The 27,154-nt window shown below is 39.6% G+C and overlaps 1 long non-coding RNA gene across 1 annotated transcript in view; it reads left to right on the top strand.

The window, feature by feature from the left end:
• LOC128105120 (uncharacterized) overlaps positions 1 to 12,998 on the top strand; it is a 35,712-nt gene extending 22,714 nt beyond the window's left edge. The window contains exons 2-3 of the long non-coding RNA XR_008216268.1: positions 3,652 to 3,807; positions 12,865 to 12,998. This is a non-coding gene — a long non-coding RNA (uncharacterized LOC128105120). The remainder of the gene's footprint in view (positions 1 to 3,651; positions 3,808 to 12,864) is intronic.
• The last annotated feature ends 14,156 nt before the right edge of the window (positions 12,999 to 27,154 follow it).

Genomic DNA, 27,154 nt, shown 5'->3' with positions numbered 1-27,154 from the left:
TTTGCAGGCAAATTTAAAATAATTAATAACAATAAAAATGTCATGACCAGGATTACTTAATGAAGATAGTTTCACATTACCTTATATCATTCCACATATCTTGCTTGTATCCTTTCAGCAAAATAACCTCTAACTTTCCAATCATTCAATAAAATACTAGAAATAAATATAGGAAGCTCACCTGCTTTTCATACTGGCACAATGAAGAGATTCCTGATGTCTGTGTATAATTGGGGCCACAAAACATAATTGAGTTGTCTACCTATAGATCTGAGGAGGCAGAAAATTTCCCTCAGGTGTCCTTAGCTTAGAAAAGACCAAACCATCAGAATTCAACAGAACTCCAAGGGGCAAATATGTATTGCATTATGCAAGGCAGCATTTGAAATGGCACCTCGGAGCCAACAATGTGACAATTTCCAATTGCTACTGCCACTCTGCCTTTTGCATTTTAATACAAGTGTTTTATTTTTCAGCCATGCCCTGAGGCAAGTCAATCAAGAGTGGCACCTGGTTTCAATTTGATAAATAAAATAAATAATATTGTCCACTGTGATATCTTAATGCCAACACATAAAAGGCTCTCTGTGTCCTCACACCTATAATCTCAGACTTACTGAATGGTCTCCACGGTAAAGAGAAGCTGGTTCCAGCTCCTTGTCCTCCACTCTGGTCTCACTGATAATCTCATGATGCAGTCACCAATGGCATATAAGCAAACCTGTATTAAGACATGTAAATGGTGGCAGGTCCCATGCTAAGTACTTTATATTCCTGTCTTAACTTAATGCTCACAGGAGATCTGTGAGGCGGGCAAATAATCCTACCTTGTAGGTTAAGAAATGGAGAGTTAGACACATTGGGTAACTTCAGGAAAACATACCTTAAGTCATTTGTCACAAGGTTGGCTTTGGAATTAGTTCCACAATTAGCACACCTGTGTTAAAGCCCCTCCAGTTCTTATTAATACTCTGTAGAAGAAATCATTCCCTTGCATTCTAACATTCAAAAACAAAGGTACTTCTAATGGAAGAGTATGTTTCAAATTGCATAAGGCTTGCCATAGTGCAGATCCTTAATCATTATTTAATTGAGATGTGTTATTTGTTTGTGAACTTCCTTTTACCCCTAGGTGGCATTACCTTATTAAAATCAAAATGAGTGCCATGGGAAGGCTATCATCAGGAAGCCTTGGGCCCATGTTTGCCATGTGCAGGCAGTATTCCCTCACAAGGCAGGCCTAGTGGTTACAGGCACCAAAATGGAGTCAAACAGTTCATAGCTTAATTGTCTTCTAAGTTTTTATCGTACCGAGAAAAGTCTTGACCTAGCAAGCAAGCTGACAGAAAAAATATGTCTTCTTAAAACCTTCTGACCTTGAAGCACTCATCTCAAAAAATTTTCTCCACCCACAGGCCGATGTGTTTATCCATCATCCTGTGTGTGAAGGAGAATGAGTCTACTGAGACAAGTTTCACTGCAAGAATTATAGATTTGAAAAAAAAAAAAAAGAAAACTACTTGGGTGCGGTTGCAGCCTGTTTGTTGGTTCCAGAGGAATCTGATGGGAAAGCCAGGGAAATGCCACAGAACTAGCATTCCCAGGGCCTCACTGCTTAGTTACATGTCCGTGAGATAGCTGGAATCGAAGGAATAGCTGACATTCATGTCCAAAAAGCATAAAATCTCATAGCAAATATTAACTCAGCTCTACCCAATAATGCTAGCTTATTAAGGTATTTATTTTTGATAAAAATCTGTTATGTCTTCTTCTTCAACTTCAAAAATGAATATAAAAAAAATCATGTCTCCAAGGACCATACACAGACACACACACACACACACACACACACACACACACACACACACACACACACACTCACACCATCCATCCACCCATGAAAAAAAATCTGTGGTAATTTAAGAAGCACTACTTATTCTATTTTTAGTAATAGGATCTCTCACTAGCCCTTGCTTATCTAATTCCAACCTTATGAAAGTGAAAATACCGGTAACAACTATAATCATTTCTCATTATTAGTGGTAGATATGTCTGTAAAGCCATGGTGAGTGCTGAATTATCAAATATTGAACCATTGCACCTAGGAGAAATATAGGACTGGGTTTGTGAGCCCCAGGTCACCATCATTAACCCATGAATGCATAATTTTTCTAATGTGTTTTCTGTAAACAGACACCTAATTTAAAGTGTACTAACCATTTTTTTTCACATGAACTCAAAGCCAGTCATACTTATGTGTTAAAAAGGCTTACTTAACATAATTATTTTTCTAGTAAGTATTTTTTTATTCAAGAATACCAGACATGGAGCTTTAAACTCTGGGGATATTTGAAACAAAACAAAATTATCAATAGAAAGCACAGATATGCAAGAATGTGACTCTAAATAGAACATAGAAAGGACACTGTATTGTTAGGCTGAAGCAAGAAGATGCACTTTGACTTTGTCCAATTTCAGTTGGGAATGTGGGGGAGGCAGAGGGCCCAAATTTCCACTTTTCTTAAATTTGGAGAAGATTTTTAAAGGCTGGAAGCATGAGTTTCAATTGAAAACAACTTTTAGTAAGTAAGCAAATCTGAAAATACACAATTTGTGAACAATGACAGTCAAATACACTTCCTCATATAACTATAATGGCTAAAGGTGGAAGAGACGGTTCAGTGACTAAGAGTATAGTGCAAGGGATGCAAGTTTATATTCTCAGCATCAAAGGTGAAAGGCTCACAACCACCCATAACTTCAACTCCAGAAGGATCTGATACCTCTGGCCTCCAAGGACATTACACTCATATCTCCATACCCAATACACACAGAGAGAGAGAGAGAGAGAGAGAGAGAGAGAGAGAGAGAGAGAGAGAGAGAGAGAGAGAGAGAGAGAGAGGAGAGAGAGAGAGAGAGAGAGAGAGAGAGAGAGAGAGAGAGAGAGAGAGAGAGAGAGAGTCAAACTATCTGTATTTGTTTCCAAAGGTAAAGATCTTTAACATGATCAGGTCTTGGGATAGATTCCTACTAGCAGGTGGAAGGTCTGTAATATCCCTGCTTTGTTTCCGGCATAATTCTTGGCCTGAGAAGGCAGCAAGCAAGCAAGCAATACTTCTGCTGAGATACAGGTACTGATTTGCAAGCGCCCACAAAGGAAAAATCTGCATTACTGCTGTCATGTAGCTCCTGAATGGCTTTTAATCATTTACTTATTCACCAAACTAAAACTGTAGGAAGTTTATGTGATAACAAATAAGATTGTTTCCTCTGGAACCAGTATCAGCTTCATAGGGGGTACACAGGTCAGAGGTCTGTAGCTTGGTCTTGTGCAGGAGTAGGGAACATAGACTTGTGTTTGCTTCTCCTTAAGGCCTCTCAGAGCAGTATTTTCTTCTGGCCAGATCATACTGGGACAAGGGAATGAAGATCAGGCAAATCAATCAATAGCCTCCATTCCCTCAGCTTACTACAAAGCTAAAATGCATAAGAGAGCAAGACGAAACTGTGAAAGTGTATATTCATGTTAATATAGTATTACTGGTGATACCTCAAGTTAATATGTTATTATTGATGATGGGAACAAAGTAGTTTCATTTTCATGTCATCAGCTTCGTGAGACAGTTGTTTCTTTTCCCACGTTTCCCACAGCTTCCCTGAAGAAGCTCCAGGGATGGGTGTTGAGAAGCCTAATGTTCTGAAGACATGCCAGAAGCTGAGCTGTAGGCCCTCTCCTACAGTTTAAGGATTCCAGACCATTATCACAACTAGGAAGCAGAGCATTTATCATGCCTCTGCTAACAGAAGGTAAGCTGAAACTCAATGCTGATACAAAGAATGTATGGTCCTGGAATTGAATTTTTAATGTACAGAATTAAGAAACAACAACACAAGTTCATTTGCAGATAATCTCAGCCTGAACAGCCAGTGTTGAAAGTAATTCACCTCTTCTCCAACCCTCATTGTCAATTGTGGTCGCTTCATCCATCATCCAGTCAGCCTGTGACAGGGAGAGTTTTAAATCATGTCTTGAAGTCAGTTTTTCATCATCCACTTCTTAACCCTAACCATCCAATTCTCAGGAGTTGGAGGCTGCATATTTATGTGCACCCTTACTTACTTTTACCAAGTTCTATGTGAGCCCATCAAACTATCATTAATCTTATTATTCTGATTTAATCATATTAAAGGTGATCCAATGAAGTAATTGTCCTATGTACTCTCATGGTAGCAAAACATTTGTTTTCTATGTTCTTTGTATCAGGAGAGGTATAGTATTTCCCATGTTTGAAAATACTAAATTTGAAGTAGATGTATTTTATATAGTAATTAATTATAAATTTATCATAGTGCTACCAGTGTTTCTTACTGATTTACTAATTTTTTTTGAGACACTGTCTCTTGCTGCTCAGGCTGACTATGCAGGCGAGGATGACCTTGAATAGAATTCTGAGCCTCCTGCCTCCACCTCTAGCATGTCCCCATGGCCATTTCTGGGGGATGAAGGATGCTAGACAAACACTCTACCAACTGAGCTACATCTCCAGTCCTGATTCACTAGTGTTTTATCAATATCCATTATGTGAAATTCAGCATCTACTTCAATATCCTCCCAAACCAACTAAATTATGTGGAACACAATAGTAGCCCATCCTGTGTTTTTCAGCTTTGTTTAGAGTTCTCACACAAACTTACATGAGCTCGCATGATCTAGGGCCTTGATTTTACAGGAATGTGAAGTTAAGGAGAAGTCACAAATGACAGGAGCTACTTTAGGAAATATAATTCATAAATACAAGCATGACCCAGAACAGTAACTAACAGTCTGAGTCCTTCATATCAAGAAAAAATATCAACAATTTATCTGTCAGCAGGTATAAGGTAGGTGTCAGTGTGGCAAATTATCACTCCAAATACTGTTACAGAAAAAGATGACTTGTGAAGATTTTAAAGTAAAAATATCATCATCTTGGCAATCTATGATGAAGACTAATTTTTTGAATAAATATAAAATTAGTCTTGCCTAACAGTGTTGCCTTCAGATATGATTAAAGTCTCTCCCAACACAAGAGGTGAATATGAATGCTTACTTTTTAGAATGACTTCCAGAGAATGTTTATGCAAACATAACCAAAAGAACAATATTTTCACAGGACAAGGTTGGTTGAATTTTTACAGACTCTCTCTCTCTCTCTCTCTCTCTCTCTCTCTCTCTCTCTCTCTCTCTCTCTCTCTGTGTGTGTGTGTGTGTGTGTGTGTGTGTGTGTGTGTGTGTGTGTGTGCTAAAATGTAAGGTAACATGGCAGCTGGGTGGATTTTGAGATTTGGGAAATAGTCTTTCACTTTTAGCAGCTGCACCTGCTTAATATTAAGACATTCTCTAAGGGAGTCAAGATCAATGCCTCATTCAGTCTGTAAACACTGTAGGGAGTCTGCTGGTGTGTAAGAAGGGTGGTATTTATGAACCATCAGACCACATGATGTAATTCAAATGGAAACCACTACATGATGTTTCCTGTGTCCAGCGACCGATGTTGCTTATATCATCTCATAATTCGGTGAAAGAAAGCAATACCAGCTTTAAGTGTTTGCCTCAGGTCAACAGAAGCCAGAAGTCTCTACAGTATACCTCAACTTGGAAAACAAAGTGACTCCTACTGCTACATATGAGAAATCTTGTGGGTTGGAAAGAAAATATAAATTTAAAAAGTGATACGCAATTTGAAGTTAATGGAACTGGAAAGGAAATCCACTCCACATGAACTACACACTAGACAACTCCTCTTCAGTCTTTCATGTTAGGAAGATTTTTCTATCTTCAGGAATCCACTCCGTTAAAGCATATACACTTGGAAGGATTGTAACTGGTGTAAACATGCCTTCATTCTCAGTCATCACACTAGAGCGAATTATTTTATACCAGAGTAAATCCAGTAACAACTTTGTAACCAGGAAACAAACCAGTGCTTTCAGATAAGGAAAGAAGGAACAACACTTGGACCACTCACTACTAGTTTCACGAAGGGCCTGCCTGCTATATGCAGTTCCTTCCCCCTGCTATTTTGTTACAGTATGCATGAGCTACATAAACCTACCAAATCATAAAGGGAAAAGAGTCAGAGTCATGTTTTGGAGGTTCTGATGTACACAACTCCCAATGTCCCCAGAAAAAAATCCCTGGTGTTATTTTTCACATGCTTATATCTATTGTTTCATTGATTGCAAATGACTTTGAATATGGACTCTTCGATGTGTTACCCAAGTATTTTTCTCCTACATAAAACATGAAATTGTCAAGCTTTGAGGGCTATACAGTCGACTGCAGCCAGCAGAAGTCATTGATTCCTGCATTTATTTCTTCCAGATTTCAAATCTATTTTTCATGCTGCTTGTCACATTGGGTTGACATGTGTCACAAGATGCTGCTACATGCTGAAGCGATGCATAACCATCACAAACTTTTGAAAGAATAATACATTTTAAATGTTTTTCCATTTACTTTGAGGTGCACAGGCAAATGTTAAGTATTAACATTTATGGGAGTAATATACATTAATTATATCTCAATTAGACTAAGAAAAGGTAATAACAAAAAATCAAAGAAAGAGAGATTCCTGATTCATTTTTTGCAGACTTTAAATACATTAAGCTAACAATTTTCATTTTAAAATGGCATTGAGAAGTTAGCAGATAATAACCTTTCAACCTTTGTCTTGTTATCATGGATTCTTACATTTCTGTCCCTGGGATTCTCATTTAATTGTGGTACTGATTTTCTCGGAGCTATCTGGAGATCCTTTCGTTTACAAAGGATCAATTTTTCTCATCTTTTATATCTTGCTTCTTCTCTAAAAATTGTTATGAGCTACAGGAAATGAGGACTATAAGAGGAAAGGAAATCACTTTAATCCAATAATATAACATTTATCCAAGTTCCCCTGTAGTCACACACACACACACACACACACACACACACAGACACACACACACATGTATACACATACAATGAAACTGAATTCATGCTTAGCTGCCACACCAATCTTGTATATATGTTCCACTTATAGATGGAGCAGTAATGCTGAATTATGTTGATACAGTAATATTGGTACAAGGCAAGTGGCAGAGCTTGCTATAACCTGGTGACCCATTGTCTAAGAAAGAAATCCAGGTAGACTTCAGGTCAAGAGAATATAGCAACAATAATTATAGAATGAAAAATCATAAATTCAAGAGGGATCAGAGGAGATATGGGAGGAGGAGGAAGAGGGAGGGATAGAACTGATACAAATACAGTATACATATGAAAGTCTCAAACTTTTAAAAAATAAAGACTCATCATGGTATAACAGTCCTTTCCATCTCAGCATGTCTGCAGCACACACATATATACACACACACACACACACACACACACACACACACACACACACACTTCACAGTCCCAATTTGCATTGCGTATGCATGGGTATTGAGAGAAGGCCTTGCTAAAGCACAGGCTGACCTTGAACTACAACCCTCCTTCCTTGACCCTCATTTCTCACAAACCCTCAGGTGGTTACTGAAGCTGCTAATACAGAGACCACAGACCCGCACTGTTGCGACACCTAGCTTTCTGGTGCCACTTGCAGCAACTCCTGGGACCTGCTGTTACTACTGCTGCCCAATTATAACTTATTAGGTTGGCTTACAGGCAATTACCAATGTTTGTAGTGTAGACTTATCAAAAACAACAATCCCATATATGTCAACCCACATCTTTAGGTTAGGACTGGGAACTTGCTCAGGTTGTCACTCCTCACTTGCTTCCCCAATCCCAGTTCCTTCCTACCTTAACTTGGCTCCCTCTCATGCCGCCTTTAGGGGTCTGCTTCTTTGCCTCTTTCTTAAAATACATCTTATTGAAGTAGAAAAAGAAGAAGGTTGGGTATGTCTTCTTCCTAAGCAGAAAAAAAATGCATAAAATCCAGTTTTTGTAGTTCACTCTTATAGTTACCTATAGTCACAACTGTCTGGATGAGTGCATGGAATCCCACATCTGCTTTGTTTACTATTATGTTTCTGACAAAAGGCACCACTCTAGAATATTTGCACACACCAGAGACTTCTTTTTCACAGTAATTAAAGCTGGGTTTTATGGCATTTGCCTTTCTTGTCATCCAGATAGGCAACCACAGATAATGCTGCAAACCTGTTATTCTCTAAATTGGATCATGTCTCCAACTCCTATATGTTCCACCTACAACTAGTTTTATATAGGGGCAATAGCTTCTATTCTAGTCCCAAGGAAAGCTCTATTTCTGCATTATTAGTCACCAGTTCAATTTCAGGTGCTGCCTTTCTTTAATCTGATTCTTATCAATAAGGTTTAAATATCTATCCTGACACTTGGGTGCTTCAGAAAAAGAGCCTCATAGATGCCATTATAAACCCAGGTGTTACCCTCAATGAAATCCAAGCTGGAATCCCTTGAAGGGGACAAAACTTTCCTAACTCAGCAAAAAAAACCATGGGTGATTTTCAAGAAAGCATTTCTTTTTCTTTCTTTTTTTTATATATATTTGTGTGTGTGTGTGTGTGTGTGTGTGTGTGTGTTCATATAGATCCAATTCAGGGTTTCCTACATATTAGACATTCAAAAACCATTTGTAATCCAGGCATGGTGATTTATACCTGAATTTTCAGCACTTGGGGAGGCTGAGGCAAGAGGATCAGGAGTTCAAAGCTGGCCTGGTTCATAACCAACCAACAACAACAACAAAAATTTCAAATACATTCTCTGTCGATCAACAATAGCATAAACATGTTGGCTTATATGTTGAGATGGAGTCTCATGTAGACTTTAATAACACTCACGTCCATAATAACATCCATAGACCACTCTTGCTATGTAGCAGAATCTGGCCTTGAATTCTTGATCCGCCTGCCTCAGTGTCCCCAAATTCTAGAATTGTAGCATTGCCACAAGCCCAGCCCTGTCTAATTTAACACTCTCTTTCCTTACCAATGGAGATTGCCATATGAATATTAAAATTACACTGTGTAGACAGAAAAAAAACAAATGTTTCCTTAAGAAAACATACTGTGGTTGGTATGTAAAATGAATAAAATTTCTTAATAAAGAAAAAAATTTTTAAAAAGTGGGAGCACACTTATTTTCCAAAATAAACTAGTTTGGTATCCAACACCCATGTCTGGTATCTGATAACTCCCTGTAACTCTTGCTCAAGGGGGTTCAAAACCCTTTCCTGGCGTCCTTGAGCACTACACTCACATACAAATAATTAAAAATGAAATTTATATTAAAGATAAACTGCCTAGGCATGGTAGCATATACTTTAAATCCCAGTACTCAGGAGGCAGTGGCAGGTGGATCCCCGTGAGTTCAAGGCTAGCCTGGTCTACAGAGTGAGTTTAAGGGCAGGCAGGGCTACACAGTAAGACTTTGTTTCAAGAAAAAATTAAAAATGACATTATTAACCTAGGGAAATTCTACTATGCATTCTGTGTAATATCGAAATTTATCTTCATAAATATCAAGTGTTAGGCTCTAGACTTGGGTAATGAGAAGACAAAGACAGCGCTCTCCACAGTCTAGTACCTACACATGCTCCATCTAGTAGGAAGCAAAAAATAGATAAATAAGAACAATAAGTATGCTTAAGTAGTAACAGCCATGATTCACCAGTCCCCTTCTAGAAATATTTCTGTCCCCACATCTGGTGAGAACACAGACTACTCCCATTCCTGTGTAAACCATAGACATGGAGGGAATCCACAGGGTCAAATTTCTACAAGACACCAAAGCATCCCACACATTCACAGTCCCCACAAATCTCCCAGCACATCAGTTTGCTTCTTTGTCACATGACACAGCTTCTGTTATATTTGACATGAGAGTTGAGGGTTTTGTTTGCTATCATTTGCTATTTTGTTGTTTTAAAGTCTGAAAAGATGCAGCACAGGGGACCCAGCCTGTGGAGATCAGTGCTCATGATCATTTTTCCATGCTTCTGCATTCTAAAGGTCCCTGCTAAATTCCTGGCTATCCAGCCACAAGTCCTTCTCACTATCCAAAAAAAAAAAAAAAGAAAAAAAAAATTAAAATTTAAAAACCTTCCAAACGGTGGGGAATAAAAACAAAATGATCAAAGTCAGTAGACTGCCTAGAAAAGAGAATTACAAATGAATACTGTGGTGTGATATTTAAAAAATGAAGTGGCATTTACTGCCTTAAATTTATAAACTGTAGCAGCAGAGTGGGGCCAGAGCCTGACAGTGCTCTTGAGGAAACAAGACAGAGAGTCATCTGGGACAAGGGTATCCAGAGAGTAGAGTGGAGAACTGGAAAGGAAAGAGATGGATGTAGAGAGAGGATCCTATGATCTGGCTTCACCCAGCTTAGGAGTGTGAGAAAAATATGGGAAGCTAGGGAAAGAATTGCCTAAGCAGAGATAAGGAACAATCTCTGTGGCTTCTGAAAGATTAGGAATGGTCTTTATTCTCCTCACCAGCCACAGCTATTAACCCCTCCAATTCACAAGGTACCAATCAGCATACTCAGAGTTAACTGCAGTGTGCCTCCTTAGTAGGAAACAATCTAGACAATAGTAACCACATACATCTGGTTCTACCTAACATACCTGTAAAGTATGATTTGGAAAGATGAAAAGCTTAACTTATCCCAGACCGGCACCCACAATGTCAGATTCAGTTTTCATTGTTATCTATGTTAGTTAGTTCCTGGTTTTGGCTTTGGTTTTGGTTTTTAATCCTGACACAAGCTAGAGTCATCTGGGAACAAGGAACCTCAGTTGAGAAAACACCTCCACCACATTGCCTGTAAGCACGTCTGTGGCGAGGCATTTTTTTGATTTTTGATTGATGTGGCAGGCCCCAGCCCATGTGGACAGTGCCATCCCTGGGCAGGTAGTTCTGAACCACATAAGAAAGCTGAGAAAGCCATGGAGTGTAAGCCAGTAGGCAGCATTTCTCCATGGTCTCTGCTTTAGTTCTTGCACACCCCCCCCACCCCCTAAGCGCCCCACCCCACCCCCACTGCTTCCTTGAGTTCCTGCCCTGCCTTCCCTGATGACCTAGTGATAGACTGTGACCAGAAAGCTGTAACATGAATAAATCTTCTCCTTCCCAAGTTGTTTTTGGTAGTGGTATTTATCACAGCAATAGAAAGAAAAGTAAGACAATATTCAAGAGTATTCAATGACATGTGAAAAGACTTGTAAAAATATACTAGGGAAATATAAGTCATAAATAAGAGAAAATAAATTAATAGATGGTAAAACATATAGACAGTCAATCAGTCCTTGAACCGTTTTTTTTTTTTTTTTTTGGTTTTTCGAGACAGGGTTTCTCTGTGTAGCTTTGCGCCTTTCCTGGAACTCACTTGGTAGCCCAAGCTGGCCTCGAACTCACAGAGATCCGCCTGGCTCTGCCTCCCGAGTGCTGGGATTAAAGGCGTGAGCCACCACCCGCCCGGCCCTTGAACCGTTTTTAAATTACTATGCTGCTATACTGTGTATGTTCTAGGAAGGAGAAGGACAGTTGAGCACACCAAGCTGTACAGTCAAATCAAATTTCTAATAATAAAACTAGAGTGTCTGAAATAAAAAAGAAATACACTGTGGTTATCAGCAGATTAAGGGCTACCAAAGAAAAAAATTAACTAACATAAAAGTATGGTGACAGAAACTATACACAATGGAATGCAGATAAAATTAAACAGACTATTGGAAATAAAAAAGTTTTATGCAGGCAGTGAGAAAATGTTGGGCGATCCACTGTGTATTCAGGGAGAAAAAAAAAAAGAATAAAAGCGGGAAAACATCTGAGTATAAATAACCAAATACTTCCTTAATTTTATGAAAGTTACTAATCTGCCTATACAAAACAAGCTAAGCAGTAACCCTTGAAAGAATAATATAATCTAATTGCTTAAAAAAGACAAACAAAGCCGGGCGGTGGTGGCGCACGCCTTTAATCCCAGCACTCGGGAGGCAGAGCCAGGCGGATCTCTGTGAGTTCGAGGCCAGCCTGGACTACCAAGTGAGTTCCAGGAAAGGCGCAAAGCTACACAGAGAAACCCTGTCTCGAAAAAAACCAAAAAAAAAAAAAAAAAAAAAGACAAACAAAAATATTTTAGGCACCCATTCTGCACAGCTTTAAAAAAAAAAAAGAAAGAGTCGGACGGTGGTGGCGCACACCTTTAATCCCAGCACTCAGGAGGCAGAGCCAGGTGGATCTCTGTGAGTTCGAGGCCAGCCTGGTCTACAGAGCAAGTTCCAGGACAAGCTCCAAAGCTACACAAAACTAAACCCTGTCTTGAAAAAGAATGACAGTATATTTCCTATTGAAATGATAAAAAAAAAAACCCAAAATGGATCAATATTTATTCAGTCCTAGAAAAAATATCATCCCAGACATTTAAATGTGGCCAAATTAATTTTCAAAACTGAAGGGAAATCATAACATTTCAGACATTAAAATGTTTAAAGACTTTGCCGCCAGTCAATCCCCCACAGCAAGTAATATCAGAGATCTGAAGAAAATAATACTGACTGAAATATGGACTACACAAAGGAATGAAGAACAGTAGAAATTAGACAAACCCTTTGGATCATGAAACAGATGTTCAAACTTAAGCAACACAATCATAGATGATAGTGTTAGCCAAGTTCCCAAGTGAAAGAAATGTTTGTGAAGGAGTTGGTTAGGGCCAGTTTTGGGATTCCTGCAGACTCAGCTATGCAAGATGTCAAAAGTGAGCAAAGACTGAAGAGGATTGATTTTTCTCTAACTTTGGGAGCAAAAGGAAGTCTTACAGTAGATTCTCACCACTTTTCTTCTTAGTCTTGTGCCTGAGGGAGCGTGAGGAGAATTTGTGTTTGCAGCTCTGTGGGATTTGTCCCTCACTCATATCTGAAAATTTGTACCTTGAGGAGAAGAAGAGAATGAGCATCCAAGTTTCTAAGACGAAACAGTCTATGAACACTTCTTGGGGTAAGTCCTGGCTCTGAAAAGAGGGGTTGGCTGTGGATGTTGTCCAACAGAACCACCAAAAGAGTTGGTGAAACTGTGTAGCAAGTACATGGAAGCGAAAGACATTTCCAGAAAAGGTATTGCACACAGATCTTTAGGGGACAGTCTCTTAATGTGCATATTAACTACCCATAACTTGAAAGCTAAGGAAAATGTAGCAAGAGTAAGACATTCTGAACCTGGTCCCCAGAAATCCACAAAGATACCTCCACAATACAATTCTGGCAATGGTTGAGAGAAAACCCAAACTGACCTACTCTGGTGATCGGATGACCAAACATCGTAATTGTCGTGCTAGAAACTTCATCTAATGACTAATGGAAGCAGATGCAGAGATCCATGGCCAGGCCCCAGGTAGAGCTCTGGGAGTCCAATCAGCGAGGAAGAGGAGGGATTATATGAGTCGTTGAGACCATGATTGGATAAAGCACAGGGACAAATAGCCAAACTAGTAGAAACACATGAACTGTGAACTAATAGCTGAGGAGCCCCCAACTGGATCAGGCCCTCTGAATAAGTGAGACAGTTGATTAGCTTGAACTGTTTGGGAGGCCCCCAGGCAGTGGGACGGGACCTATCCTTAGTGCATGAGCTGGCTGTTTGGAGCCTGGGGCCTATGCAGGGACACTTTGCTCAGCCTGGGTGAAGGGAGGAGGGGATTGGACCTGCCTTGACTGAATCTACCAGGTTGAGCTGAATCCCCAGGGGAGTCCTTGCCCTGGAGGAGATGGGAATGGGGCGTGGATTCGGGGGAGGGTGGGAGGAGGGAGGACAGGGGAATCCGTGGCTGATATATAAAATTAAATTAAATTATAAAATAAAAAAATAGAAAAAAAAATCCAAAATCAAATGCATATGGAATCTAAGCTGAGATACCAACCATCCCCGGAGTATTGCATGGCTTCACTTTTGTCATGGTTCTGAACACACAGAACCATGTGTTCTTTTCACTGTGTGTGCCCTTAAGGTACCTAACACTAAGGAACACTGCCTGAAGCATCTCAGAGAAGATCCAAGAGTACTGCACATTGTGAGTCACAGTATTTTACTGGACACACAAAGTTTTCTGTTCTTATAAAAAAATGATCATTTAATTAGAGAAAGCAAAGATTTTGCAAATATTTTTCTGCTATCATTTATCAGCACGCAAATATGAAAATAGTGTGTCTATGAATGGTAAACCTCCTTCTGCCATTTTATACTATATATTTATTAACATTGACAGTTATAAAATAGAAATGTAGATCAATTTGTAAGAATATTGAAGATGTTTTACATACTGCAGCATCAAATGTTCAGCCAGGGTTAATTCTTCATGTAAAAATAAACAACCACATTCTTTCATTAGGGTGCACATTCGTTTTCCTCCTTAGTAAGTAGCAAAATTATCGACATCATAGAATTGTTAAAATAAATTTCTTGATTTGCTAGTAGTAAATGTTTGTTTGTGCTCTTATTTTACACAGCTATATATATACAAGGGGTCATGTAAAACCTTTCACATGGAAAGCAGCCACCAGTGGGAAACATCTGCCCACATATGAGAATTACAGGAAATGTGGGAAGTCTTGAAAATGCCCTGAGAATTGTCTTTAGTATTTGTGAAACTCAAAGCTCATAGTCATTCAGCCAATAATTGTCTTCACTTTCATTAGCTTTCTCTACTGAGAAACAAAGCAGTGTTTTCAAAGCAGGAGAGGACCCTATATGAGAGAGAAATGAAAATCAGCTACTTCCTAGGAAGCAAAAAGTCAGCAGTGAGGGGTTCTAATGGCTAACTATGTGTGGTGGTTTGGATAAGAACGGCCCCTTAGAGGCTTTTATGTTTGAATACTTGTCCCAAGTTGGTGAACGTGTTTGGAAAGGAGATGTGGCCTTGTTGGAGGATATATGTCACTGGGAGTGGGCTTTGATGTTTCAACAGCCCATGCTATTCCCAATTAGTGTACCCTTGTCTCCCACCTCATGCTTGTGGATCAAAATGTAAGCTCTCAGTCAAATGCCTGCCTGCCTACTGCCATGTTCTCACCATGATGGTGATAAACTCTCTGTAGCCACGAGCCCTACATTAAACATTTTCTTTGATAAGTAGCCTTGGTCATGGTGTTTTGTCCTGGCAATAGAATAAATAGTAACTAAGACATTAGGTGTAAGGAAAAGAAGAGGCTAACTGGAAAGTAGCTATAAACCAATGTAATGATACAATTATATTACAGAAAGACCCACAAAACCAGAGGGAATCATCAACCAGGATGGCTCTTACTTATCCTTGACTTCATTGTGACATCATCAGCCTTATAAAATGTCCTTCTCCCATCATGCATCTGACAGCATACCACATCCAGAAACCCTTATAGAACAGAGAAAAGGGTAGTAAGCACCGCATGGGGACAACCCTGACCCCTTGCTGGGACCCCTCATCTTCCTCTCACCTCATGACTCCCACTAGAAATCACAACTTAGCCTCCTTTCTGCTAAAGCTTGTACACCCGAACCCTAGCGCGGGGCTTCTGAGAAGCCTGCACTCAGTCCTTGAGTGCGAACCTTTGCTATATACTGAAGTTTCTCCCAACTGCTTATTTTGTTTCATCTCTGAATTTTCTTTAATGGAAGGAAGAATGTATAAATACTGGTTAGAGGTCTCAGTCAGCTCAAGTAATAAAAATGTGTGAAGGAGTCCTATGCGGTGTAAATGCTTTTTATCCCAGCACTCAGGAATCTGAGGCAGGGAGATCAAGAGTTCAAGATTAGCCTGGACTACAGAGGGAAATCTTGTCTCAAAAAAAAGGAAGAAGTAGCAGATAATTCTTCAGATAGAGTGTGTTGAATTATCCATTATAGGAGTAGACACCTGGCTTCAAATGCAAAGCTATTAAAAAGAAAGGCATACGTTACATCATTTTTTTAGAAAGCCCTTTTGAAATCTGTTGAATCATGAAGCATTAAACATGTCTATTTGTAGATGTATGGTCAGATTTTTAAGGGAACACACAAAGAAATGGTATTTCTTCTGGAGAAAAGTATCCAACACTAAGGAAAGGAAAACTGTTTGCTTCTGTACTTCTGCTATCTGAATCTTACTTTTTCTCTTACTGGCTATATTGTGGCAATCACTGGGGGTCACTGCCCATTAGCCATTCACCTTTTTTATTAGGAAGCCCTGATTTTGCTCAGAGCAACAGTGTGCTCAGCCTAAGTAAAAGATTGCATGTGATCAACATTAGTAATAAAAAAATTGACCCCTAATTTCTTGCCCACTCCTCCCCCAAAAGAGAATAGTGCAATGCATATATTAAACAGTAAGCAGGACTCAAAAGGAGCTCACGACTGCCTGACTTCTTCTCCCTTCCATAAATGCAGACTGACGGCGGTGCTGGAGCAAATCTGAAAGAGCTAAGAGACTTTGATGATGACATTTTAGAGACAGTAAATCAAAGCCAGGACCTTGACCTCTCGTTATGTAAGATCTCAAGTGTATGACAAAAGGCAGCATCAGCAGCACCTCACCCGAGACCTGCATCCAATCAGAATATTGACAAGATCCCCTGGGGATTTATACACACATTGTAGTGTGAGAATCACTGCTGTGCAAACAAAAAAAAATGACCTCTAACTGCCTGAGTTGCTGTCAAGTATTATAGTAACTGAATCTGAAGACACTCAAAAACATTGATATTTTCATTGTAGCCTCAGTTTTAAAAAAGAAATCTACCTAAAATATAAGATGTGGTGTGATAATAAAAAATGTTTACATGAATTTTAAAAATCACTGAGAGGCCGTTTGTTTTTATTGCATTTACAGAGCAACAAATAGCTAATGGTGTAAAAAATGTTTCTGAAGATATTCCTCAAGGATTTCAAAAATTGTATACAATTATCACAGATGTCAGTTCCTCCCATGGTCCAGCTGAATAAAGACTTGACTTGACTGCAAAAGGTTCCAGTGGTGACTTAGCATAGCTACAGACAGAATATAAAAATAAACTCATGTTAAACAGCCAAGCTTTAAAAGTTTTCACAAATTGTTCTTCATTCTAAAGCAGAACTGTCGATCTAGTTACTAAACTAATTGTATCAATCAAAGCAGATTCTTTTATGTTCTGGTTTTTTGTTTTTTTTTTCTTCTGTTGTTGGTTTGGTTTGGTTTGGTTTGGTTTTTGCTGGTGTTTAAACACTAGATGCTGACTGAAATCACCTGCACTTGGTACAAACAAGCTCCCACCACCAGCATTTTCCTTTTCTGCTTGCAGCTCAATTGAACTGCTTATGTGCCCTGGCTCTGCTATAAAAAAAAAAAAAAAAAAAAAAAAAAAAAAAAAAAAAAAAAAAGTTGGGCTTGAATCCCTGGAATGACTTCCCTGCTATAGGATTGTCAGCTACAGAGGTCTGTAAAATTGTCCTTCCTTGAAGTCTCGGTTGTCAAGAGCTTTGCACTAACAAAATTTCACAGGATAAGAAGGGGAAGCAGAAAAAGGTGACAGAATCAATCAGTTTCATGGTCGTATTCTAAACATGCTTGCAGAATGAAAAATGTGCCTAGCTGATAAACCAAAAAGTTATGCAGCATATTCCATAAATATATTTTGTTAAATACGCATGTAAAGTTGTAGTGAAATGATGCACCAGAAAATAACGTACATGCACATTTCCACCACATAGGGCCCAGTACCACTGACAGCGAGACTTCCTACCTACTCTTCCTAGGAAGAAGGGAAGGGTGTTACAATAACTTCATCTTTGTTTTTTATTTTTATACTTCAATAGTAGAATGATTGCAAAACAATGTGATAATTTCATCAAGCTGGCTGTGCATTCCCAGAAATGTATTGTTCTTTCTTTGGGGGGCTACTCTTCAATAGACAAAGTCTGCTAGCCAGTCTCCATGTTGGAGCACTCTACATTTCCAAAAGTCTTTTTACTTGCCCAGCCTCTTTGACCTACTTGACAATGACCCCATCCCCCTGCCTGGTTCATAGTAAGTACTAAATATTTCATTTGGTTATAGGTTGGCCTTCCTATAGAAATATAGTGGTTTGCTGTGCTAGGATGAGCATGTGTTGTCCTTGGATGAACAAGGATTCTCTAGCTTGCTTCTGAGACTGGTTTTGAGGAGGCAACCAGGACTGAAATAGTACATTTTCCCTGAGGCTGAGTGGGATTACGATATATGACCTTGGATTTCTGTCTGCAGATAATTAGCCTATTTGAGATAAGTCCCTGACCTCCCTGAGCTTCATATGCTTACCAGAGTCAGTTCCGCTCCAGATTCAGAGCTCTCAGGGGCCTCTCCCACCCTCCCTTCACCTGAGTTCTCTGTTTTGCCCCTTTTCCCTCCCTCATCAGCTCTTCTCTTCCTGCCAGGCACCAATCTGGGAATAGTTTAGATGGATCCACTCAGAGAATGTTTCATAACATTGAAAATCCAATTGTGCGGGCTTTTCTCACACAATTATTTTTAAAACTATAGGTAAGAGGAAAAGGCTGAGGCCTAACTTTTAATGAGTAGACACTAAATTGTCATCCCTTTAAGCAATGTTCCAATTCAGAAACAGGCTTCTCCTCCAAGATTAATTACCACTGTCTGACACTATTACCCATTGAAATGTTTTATAAGCTCACAATACCAAGAGTTTCAAAAGTGTCACACACCAGCAATTCCTATTACTGAAAACATGAATATGACAACTGAATGTAATGTTCATAGGGAAGCTGCCCCTAGGCATTTCTACCTTGGCTCAGCTCCCTTCCAGCAGGGGTGGTGAAAATGGGCATTGACCTTGGCAGGAGTACCCAGGACATCTATTAGGTTAAAGTTTCTTTTGAAATACTTTAGAAAATAAGGCAGAGTTCTGTTGTCAACAACCAAATATGCGGCTTGGTGTCACCTTTTCTGTTTCCTGACACACATTTGCATAGCAATTGCCAGAGAAAATCTCTCTTTTCCCTTCTAATTGGGTTGAATTGCTCCTAGATCTGTCTTCTAGTCCCCAAAAGCAATAATGAGGGGGTGGAATACGTTAAGCTAAAAGGTAGAATTATTTAAAATACTCACAAACTGATTTGAATACAGAGTGGGTGTCTCAGGGCTCGCTCTCCCTCTGTGTCTTTTCCTCCCCACCTTCCCTTCCCTCCCTTTCTTTTGTATTTTCTTGATCATATTTTTGTTTACAGACCCGCAGTTATTTTCACTTTGCCTGAGAATGTGTCATTGTGCATATGTGTCATTGAATTGAACTAAAATATGGACAGGTAGGAGCCCCTACTTTTGGAGAGCTGTGCTGAGAGCATATTTACCCCCATCTCTTGGGCCACACTAACCAGGGGTGTGGAGAAAAGAAAGGGAGGGAGCTGTCTCTGGACTTGTTTAGACTTCGGAACTTGTTCGTGCCAAGTTTAGAAAGCTCGGGTTTCGAGGAGCCTTTCTTTCCTGATGTCTTTGGTCCAGCAGGTGCAGTGATGCACACCTCTACTCCCAGCCCTCAGGAGGCAGAGGCGGGACTTTCACTGCTGGCTGGAGAATAACCTACTTTATCTAACAAGTTCCAGGCCAGCCAGGGCAGCATGGTGAGATCTTGTCTGAATGAGAAAAGAAAGACATCATTTCTCCCTTTTCTCCCCCTTCCACTCCTCACTCTCAGGTTTTCTTTACTGAATTCTTCTTGTACATAGGGAAAATTATGGACAAATATGTTGTGAAGATGTCTATGAAGCATTGTCTTTCCCAAACGTATTTTCAGTGTTTAACTGAAGTCACTATTCTAAGTATGCTATGTCAGACACGTAGAGAAACACGTGTCTAATCTTTCCATGACATCGGATTTTATTGAATAATAATAAATTCACATTGTAAGGCAGCAATTTGCCAGATACTCCAAGTTTTCTTGATAGTCCTGGCTGAGACAAATGTGTGATTGAATTCCAGTCTCAACTATCATAATAACTCACAGATTGCAGATTGCATGTCACATAATCAATGTGTCTATGAAGGTGTCTATATATCAGTTACAGAACATCTATAGTGGACTAAAACATAGCAGCACAGGTGGAGATGCTTCCAAGTCCTAAGAAGCCTGTATTGGTAAGGTACTGAAAAAAAAATGGATCCATAGGTCTTGTTGGAAAAGCTCCTGTGACTGCGATAGAGTCAGGTTTCAGGGTCAGAGTTGCACTATGGGAGAGAAGTGAATTGAAGGGCAGGACTCCATCCAGATGGATAAACAGTACAGATGGGTAAGTTGTAAGTCCAGAAAGATGCATGGATATGTGGGCAGAGGACAATCAAAGTAGGCCGTGTGAGCAGTGGGGATCAAACTGAGCTGAAGCCGCTGGGACAGTGGAGAGTGTTCTTCTGTCCATCTCTGACGCACCATAAGGTAGTTACACGACAGGTTTAGAGGGGACCACAACTCCACGAAGGAGTTATGAGGGAGTGCACCCTCTCCTTCATCTGGTGTGTCCAAAAAGTTATGAGGCCTGATTGTCCTGATATAGTTTTAATATACCGTGGACCCCTATTCACCTTTTCACCTCTCTGCCAGCAGGAACAAGTCATCGGTGCTGCAGGGGGGCTGCGGGAGGGGTGGGGCCATTCAAGCGTCCACCCGGCTCCACAGTCAGCCTCCATGCTCAAGTTGTCACTCAGGGAAAGGCATAATTAGAAAAGCCACTCTTTCATACAAAATAAAGCAACTTCTGCGGGGCCCAGGTTGATCTCAACTCCAACCAAATGGTTAATTGCAAAGCTTTAAATTAGGCTCTACTGATGTTTTGCTATTGTTGTTGTTGCTGTTGTTCATTTTGTTTTTATTTCTTCTGTTTTAGACTCTTTTCTCAGTTTTTAGGTGGAAACTTTTGCCACCACGTTGGACGCCATTTGTAGCTAAATGTTTTCCTGCCTGGCCCACAGTCAGGACAAATCTTTGTCACCCGCCAGTCCCACAGCCACTCAGACCCGACCAAGTAAACACAGAGACTTATATTGGTTACAAACTGTATGGCCGTGGCAGGCTTCTTGCTAACTGTTCTTACAGCTTAAATTAATCCATTTCTATTAATCTATACCTTGCCACGTGGCTTGTGGCTTACCGGTACTTTACATCTTCCTTGTCCTGATGGCGGCTGGCAGTGGCTCCCTCTCTCAGCCTTCCACTTCCCAGTTTTCTTCCTGCCTGGCCACTGACCAATCAGTGATTTATTTTTTGACCAATCAGCAACACATTTGACATACAGACCATCCCACAGCACTCTTATTTACAAAATTATAACATAATTGCATCATTTCCACCTTCCCTTTCTTCCTTCCAAACTCTCCCATATACTTCTCCATGCTCTCTTTCAAATTCATGGCCTATTTTTTTTTATTGTTATTACATGCATGTATGTATATACATATATATCCCTAAACAACACCTGCTCAGTCTGTACAATGTTACTTGCTTATGTATTTTCAGGCTGGCACATGATATTTGAATGACTGATTGGTGTGCTCTTCTCTCTACTTAATCTCACTCTGACCTCCTGAGAAATTTCAAAGTCCTTGTGATCTAAGTTGAAACATAAGATTAAGGAAGCTAGCTAATCTTACACAGCTCAGGAAAATCACAAAAGGTACAGGATTCACAAGATCCCTTCCCGAGGTTAATAATTGTTAGGGAAAAGAGCTTCTTCCACAACTGTTGACGGCAAATTGTGCAGCAAACTCCAGGGATACAGCTCTTCTTCGTCATCCCCCATTCTGGATGAGCACTTATTGATGCAGTGCCCTTTGGCTCACCCATGTTCCTATACTCTCTCACCCATCCTCCAATAATAACCCCAATTACTCATAAATTCATCCAGCTAGACTTGGGTAGAATAAGTTTTTGGTCTCTCATTGGTTCTTTATATGGGGAAAATAAGATGTTTGTTTGTGTTTCTCAAAGAAAGGTCACACACCTCCCTTGAATGAATTCAGATAAAACACAGAATGCATTGTATAGAAGATAGAGTTTATTGCAGAATAAAGTGGGATAGCCTTAAGGATAAAAGTGGACAATGACCATTATGCTATCCTTCATGCTGAAGTTAACTATGTATTATTCTTAAAGTTTCTGCAACAAACGGACTTCCTGAGAGGCCATTTCCCATCCAGGTGATAGACAGGCCCATTTAGTTTAACCCTTAAGGAAGGGAAGAGAATGTCCTTATTTTTTTTTTATGAGATATCCATGTTTCTACCAGAGCCAGAACTAAAACTCAGCTCACATTCTTTTGACCAAGATCACAGAATGGAGTAGCTTAAAAATAATTAAAGAAAGAAAATCACAAAATCTATGAAAAGTAGTCCTGTTTTACCAGAAGGAAATATCCTTACCTTAACAGGTCCCAACAAAGGCTTAAATCTTCAGAAGGAGCAATTGTGATGTTTTCTCCCTATATCTTTAAATATTTCACATTTTAAGAAGTTTTAAGTGTGATATTTTCCCCTTTCTGAAAATTAGCATTACCATGTAAATAGGAAGTAGTGTCCAACGCTAACAGATCTTTTTTGTCTATTAATATTTTACTGGCTACCTAACAGTTCATGGGATCATGATGTCTATCCTATATCTATGCATGACTTCTATTTATGTATAACTCATTATTTGTATGTGTATATGCTGTGTGAGAGAGTGTAGGTGCACATGTACCGTAGCACACTTCTGGAAGTCAAGGACAAATTCCAGGCACTGGTTTAGCCATCTATTTCAGTGAGTTAGGGTCTCTCCCTTGTTTCTGCTGTTACACTATATGCTCACACTAGCTGGTTTTAGAGTTTCTGGGCAATTGTTCTCTCTCCTCATCTCATCTTGTGACAGGAGTTCTGGGATTAGAGATGTGCACTGTTGCATCTTGTTTTTTATGTGGTTTCCAGGAATAAAACTCGAGCTGTCAGGAATGCACAGCCAGCACTTCCGTGGACAGCATTTCCTGGCCCCTATCTACAGACTCTCACCTCTCTTGAAGTTGTTAGGCAGTGATGTCCCTAAATGTGCAACCTCAGCTTCCATGAATTCCCAAAGGAAAAAAAAATTAAGAGACAGAAATTACTAATGAAAATATGTTTATATATTTTAGCCAATGGTGGTGAGAGAAGTCAGATTTCCTCCTCACCATGCTACTGACCATAATTGAAGGAGTAAAGACCACAGGATGTTGTGCTAGGAAATCCATACTCACTATAGGACTGGTAGAATTCTCTCTCCCTAGTTAAATTCCTTTGATAAGAGTAATATGGAGTAGAGAAGGGATGGTGTTAATCCCAACGATGAAAGAAAGACCACCGATCCAAATCATCATGGCCAAATTAATTAAAGCAAGCTTTTTTATTCGTGTACTTGGACTGTCTCCCCCTAATGTGGGGTTCAAGAGGTCAGCATTGGATGTGAGGAAGACAATGCTTTTATAGATCAGGGATGGGGGTTTCCAAATAGGGAATTTGGCAGGCAAAACAGATAGGGTTACAGGAGCTGAATGTAAGTATAACAAATTAGTCCCTCCTGAGACAAAGACATGGTTGCAAGGTGAGCATAACAAGGTAGTCATTGGTGGTCACATAACATTGTGAACAAAGGTAGGGCTGCAGGATGGTTATAAACAACTTTTTGAACAAAGTCATGGCTGCCATTCCTGAGACAGGCAGTACAGAACCACTTGTAGCTAAGGTTACAGGCTGGGCATAACCCAATCCTTGAGAAAAGATTTAATCATAAACAGGAATGAATCTAGTTTGACTTTATTATAAGATGGCTTTCAAGCCAAAGATAAAGGCAAGCTGGTTCAACATTTAATGTCAATCAGTTATTGCATACTTGTTCAGAAAGGGGAGAAGTGGGGAGTAGGCACACCACAAAATAATTATGAACTCTTTTCCTAGGAGTCAGAAAAATGTTTCTATCCCATGCACCAGACCTGAATCTTACTTTGTGAGCCAGTTTAAAATAATTAATCATAATAATAATGTTATGGTCAAGATTACTTTATGAAAATAGTTTCACATTACCTTCCCAAGCCTTGAGAAACAGAGGTTTAATCACAAACAGGGATGAGCCTAGTTTCTCCTTACTGTAAGATGGCTTTCATGCCTAAGATGGAGGCAGACTGGTTCCTCAATGGGAAGATTGTCAGAGACAAAGGAACCAGGAACTTTCTGTAAGATCTTATCTCCTAGGAATGTCAGAAGCTATTTACATCAAGTGTTACCAACACAGCTGCCTAAACATGACCTGAACAAGGACAATAATAGACATGCTCATGAGGTCTCAACCTTACACAAAGAATTGTAGGCAGCTAAGGAATACTGAGAACAGGAGAAATGTTCTTCCCCAGGGAAGAGTGAACCAAATGGTTGTCTAATACCAAAGGGTCACTCATGAAAATATGTGCATATGAGTAACATTATATGGACTGAGTGGGCTGTGTTTAGGTATTTAGGAGTGTGTGTGTATGTGACAACAAAAAAAGAGTGTGAGTTTGGAAAGGGGCAAGGAGAGAGGTACATGAGAGAGTTTGAAGGAAGGAAGGAAAGGGAAGGTGCAAATGATGCAAATTATATTGTCTCCAAAAATGTAAACTTTTTTTAGTTTTAAACGAGTAGGATAGGAGCCCTTTGTGTCTTAAGAGGTCAGTTTCAAGCTTAACATCGTGCATGTGTGCTAAATACACCAATTTCACAAGAGGAAAACGTGATAGTCTGATAGCCAAAAGGAGAAACAAATGTGTTTCTATGTTATTAATTCTCCAGTCAAGGCTTAAGCACAGGATCATGGTTGTATCCACACAGGGACCTATCTAGTGTTCAGTTTTGTGTTAGGCAGAGTGTTCCTGTAATACTACAGCTTTAGCTCCATTCTATTCTCTTTTCGTGTATATTCCCACACTATCACATAGACATGTACACCCTCCATATTTTCCTGTTTGTTGGCTAATTTCACTTTGCTCTAAACTCTTCCTGTCTTTACTTTCTTTAATTAATGGAGCAAAATAACCCACCTGCCTAGCTGCTGTTACTCTCATTCATGTTATTTTCAGTTTCTCACATGCCTAACTAACATTACTCTCATTCATGTTATTTTCAGTTTCCCACGTACATAGCTAACATCACTCTCATTCGTGTTAGTTTTGGTTTCCCACATACCTAGCTGACATTACTATCATTCTTGTTAGTTTTGGTTTCTCTGCCAGAGAAAGATAGAAACACAGGACAGTAATGACATCATATAAGATTTCATTCACAAGACCCCAGAAGTCCTGTCAGCAGCAGGAAGATTGGGAGACAGAGGGAACTGAAGACATGGTCCTAAATTGTGGTCCTAGAAGCCTGAGTTCTTTTCAGAAGCCTCTAAGCAGATGAAGTCAGATTCTTCTTCTAAATGCCACACAAAAGAGCTTCAGGATGATTCAGAGTGAGGCAGAGTTGGATTTCCTTAGGAAATTATTTTAGCATAGATTTAAGCGGGGTGTTAGAGAGGAAAGATGGAAGAGCTTAGGGAAAGGACCCAATGTACCCAAGTACAGATGTGGCTTGCCCTCAAGTGTCTTGTGAATAGTGTACACAGGCTTTTGAAGCTACACTCATCAAAAGGTATAACAATTAAGTAACCTAAGTGTCATCATGGGGTATTTTCTGAGGTACTTGAATGGGGTTATAGGCTGATGACAAACATGAGTCAAAGGGTCAAAAGAGTCTTTGAGATAGATAGGTCACAGAAAGTTAAGACTATAAAAAGGGTTTGTAATCCTTTTTGTAAGATTCTCAGAAAATTGCAGGTTTAAGAAAGTGATAGGAATAAAGTAAAGCTCAAAGACCTCATTCACTGACCTTGTACACAGTTTATTGCTATTTTAACATTCTAATTTGACTTTCCTGATTCTCAGCTGACTAAGGATTTCAACCAGATTTTGGCGAGGGGTTCCTTTCCCTTCACAAGTCCCTATGATTTCCCTAGTCTGTTCTTCCTTTTCTTTCTTTCTCTTTCTTCTTTGGTTTCTTTCCTACTTCCCTTTTTCCCATTTAACAGGATTTCATGCAGCCTACACCAACCCTAAATTTACCATGTACCTGAGGATGACCTGTAAAGCATGGACTCCTGTGCTCTTACCTCCAGGTCCTGAGCATGGGAACTGTGGGCTGGCACCACCCCTCTTGGATTTTCCTTCTTTCTGGCCTCATTCTGAATTAACAGTATAATAAAGATGACTCCATGTCACCACTACAATACTGCTATTTTAGTAACCTTGTTATCTTTAGCAGGTGGCATGAATGCTGGGTGATTATGTCGTGTTATTTCTGATCTATTAAATGTAATTATTCAAAATGAAATACAAACAAACAACTCCGTGTTCCATGTTCCATGTCTTTAGAACCTGTGTAGTTTGTGGCAACCTCACAAAATATTACGATAAAAAGCAGAGTGAGTGTTTCAAACCTAGTGAACTTCTGTGGGAAACTGTCAGACAAGAAAGGTAAGCTTAATTAGAAAGGACATCTCACAGGTACTCACGGATAGATGCAGATGATGTGACCAATCAATCAGAAACTCCTTATCCTCAGCAAGTCTTGTAAATGATGTTGGGAGAGGAAAAAAAAATAAGCACATTATACAGAGAATATGTAATGCCAAAGTCATTAAGTTACAAAGGGAGATAATAGATGCCATTAAAGCATGTTAAAGGAAATCATGACATCTAGACCTCGTGTTGGGGAAATGAGAAAATATTTCAGCTGTGATCTGAAGGATGAATGGATCTTAATGGGTTAAAATGGGGGCTTTGGGATCTTTTTGGCAGATCTTGCATAAGCAGTGAGAAGAGAAATGGCTTAGATTATTTTCAGAATATAGAGGACTGCATGGCCATGCTAGGGCACCAAGAGTTAAAAAAAAAAAAAAAAAAAAACGACAGCCCAGAAGCCAAGAAGAGGTGTTCCCCAAGCAAATCACAGAGGCCTTCTAGAATAAATTTTGTCTTGAGGGGAAAAGCAATTGAAAGAAATGGTAATGCTTACATATAAACTAATAAAGAATAAATGGAAAGTCAGAAAAATGTTCAGGAGTTGCTTAGCAGGCAGAGTCCACACACATAC

Source organism: Peromyscus californicus, unplaced genomic scaffold, assembly GCF_007827085.1.
Source record: "Peromyscus californicus insignis strain IS unplaced genomic scaffold, ASM782708v3 Scaffold_9__1_contigs__length_137607984, whole genome shotgun sequence".
Lineage (NCBI taxonomy): Eukaryota > Metazoa > Chordata > Mammalia > Rodentia > Cricetidae > Peromyscus > Peromyscus californicus.
Note: the sequence above shows the minus strand (reverse complement) of the source record. Positions and strands in the feature narration are given on the sequence as shown.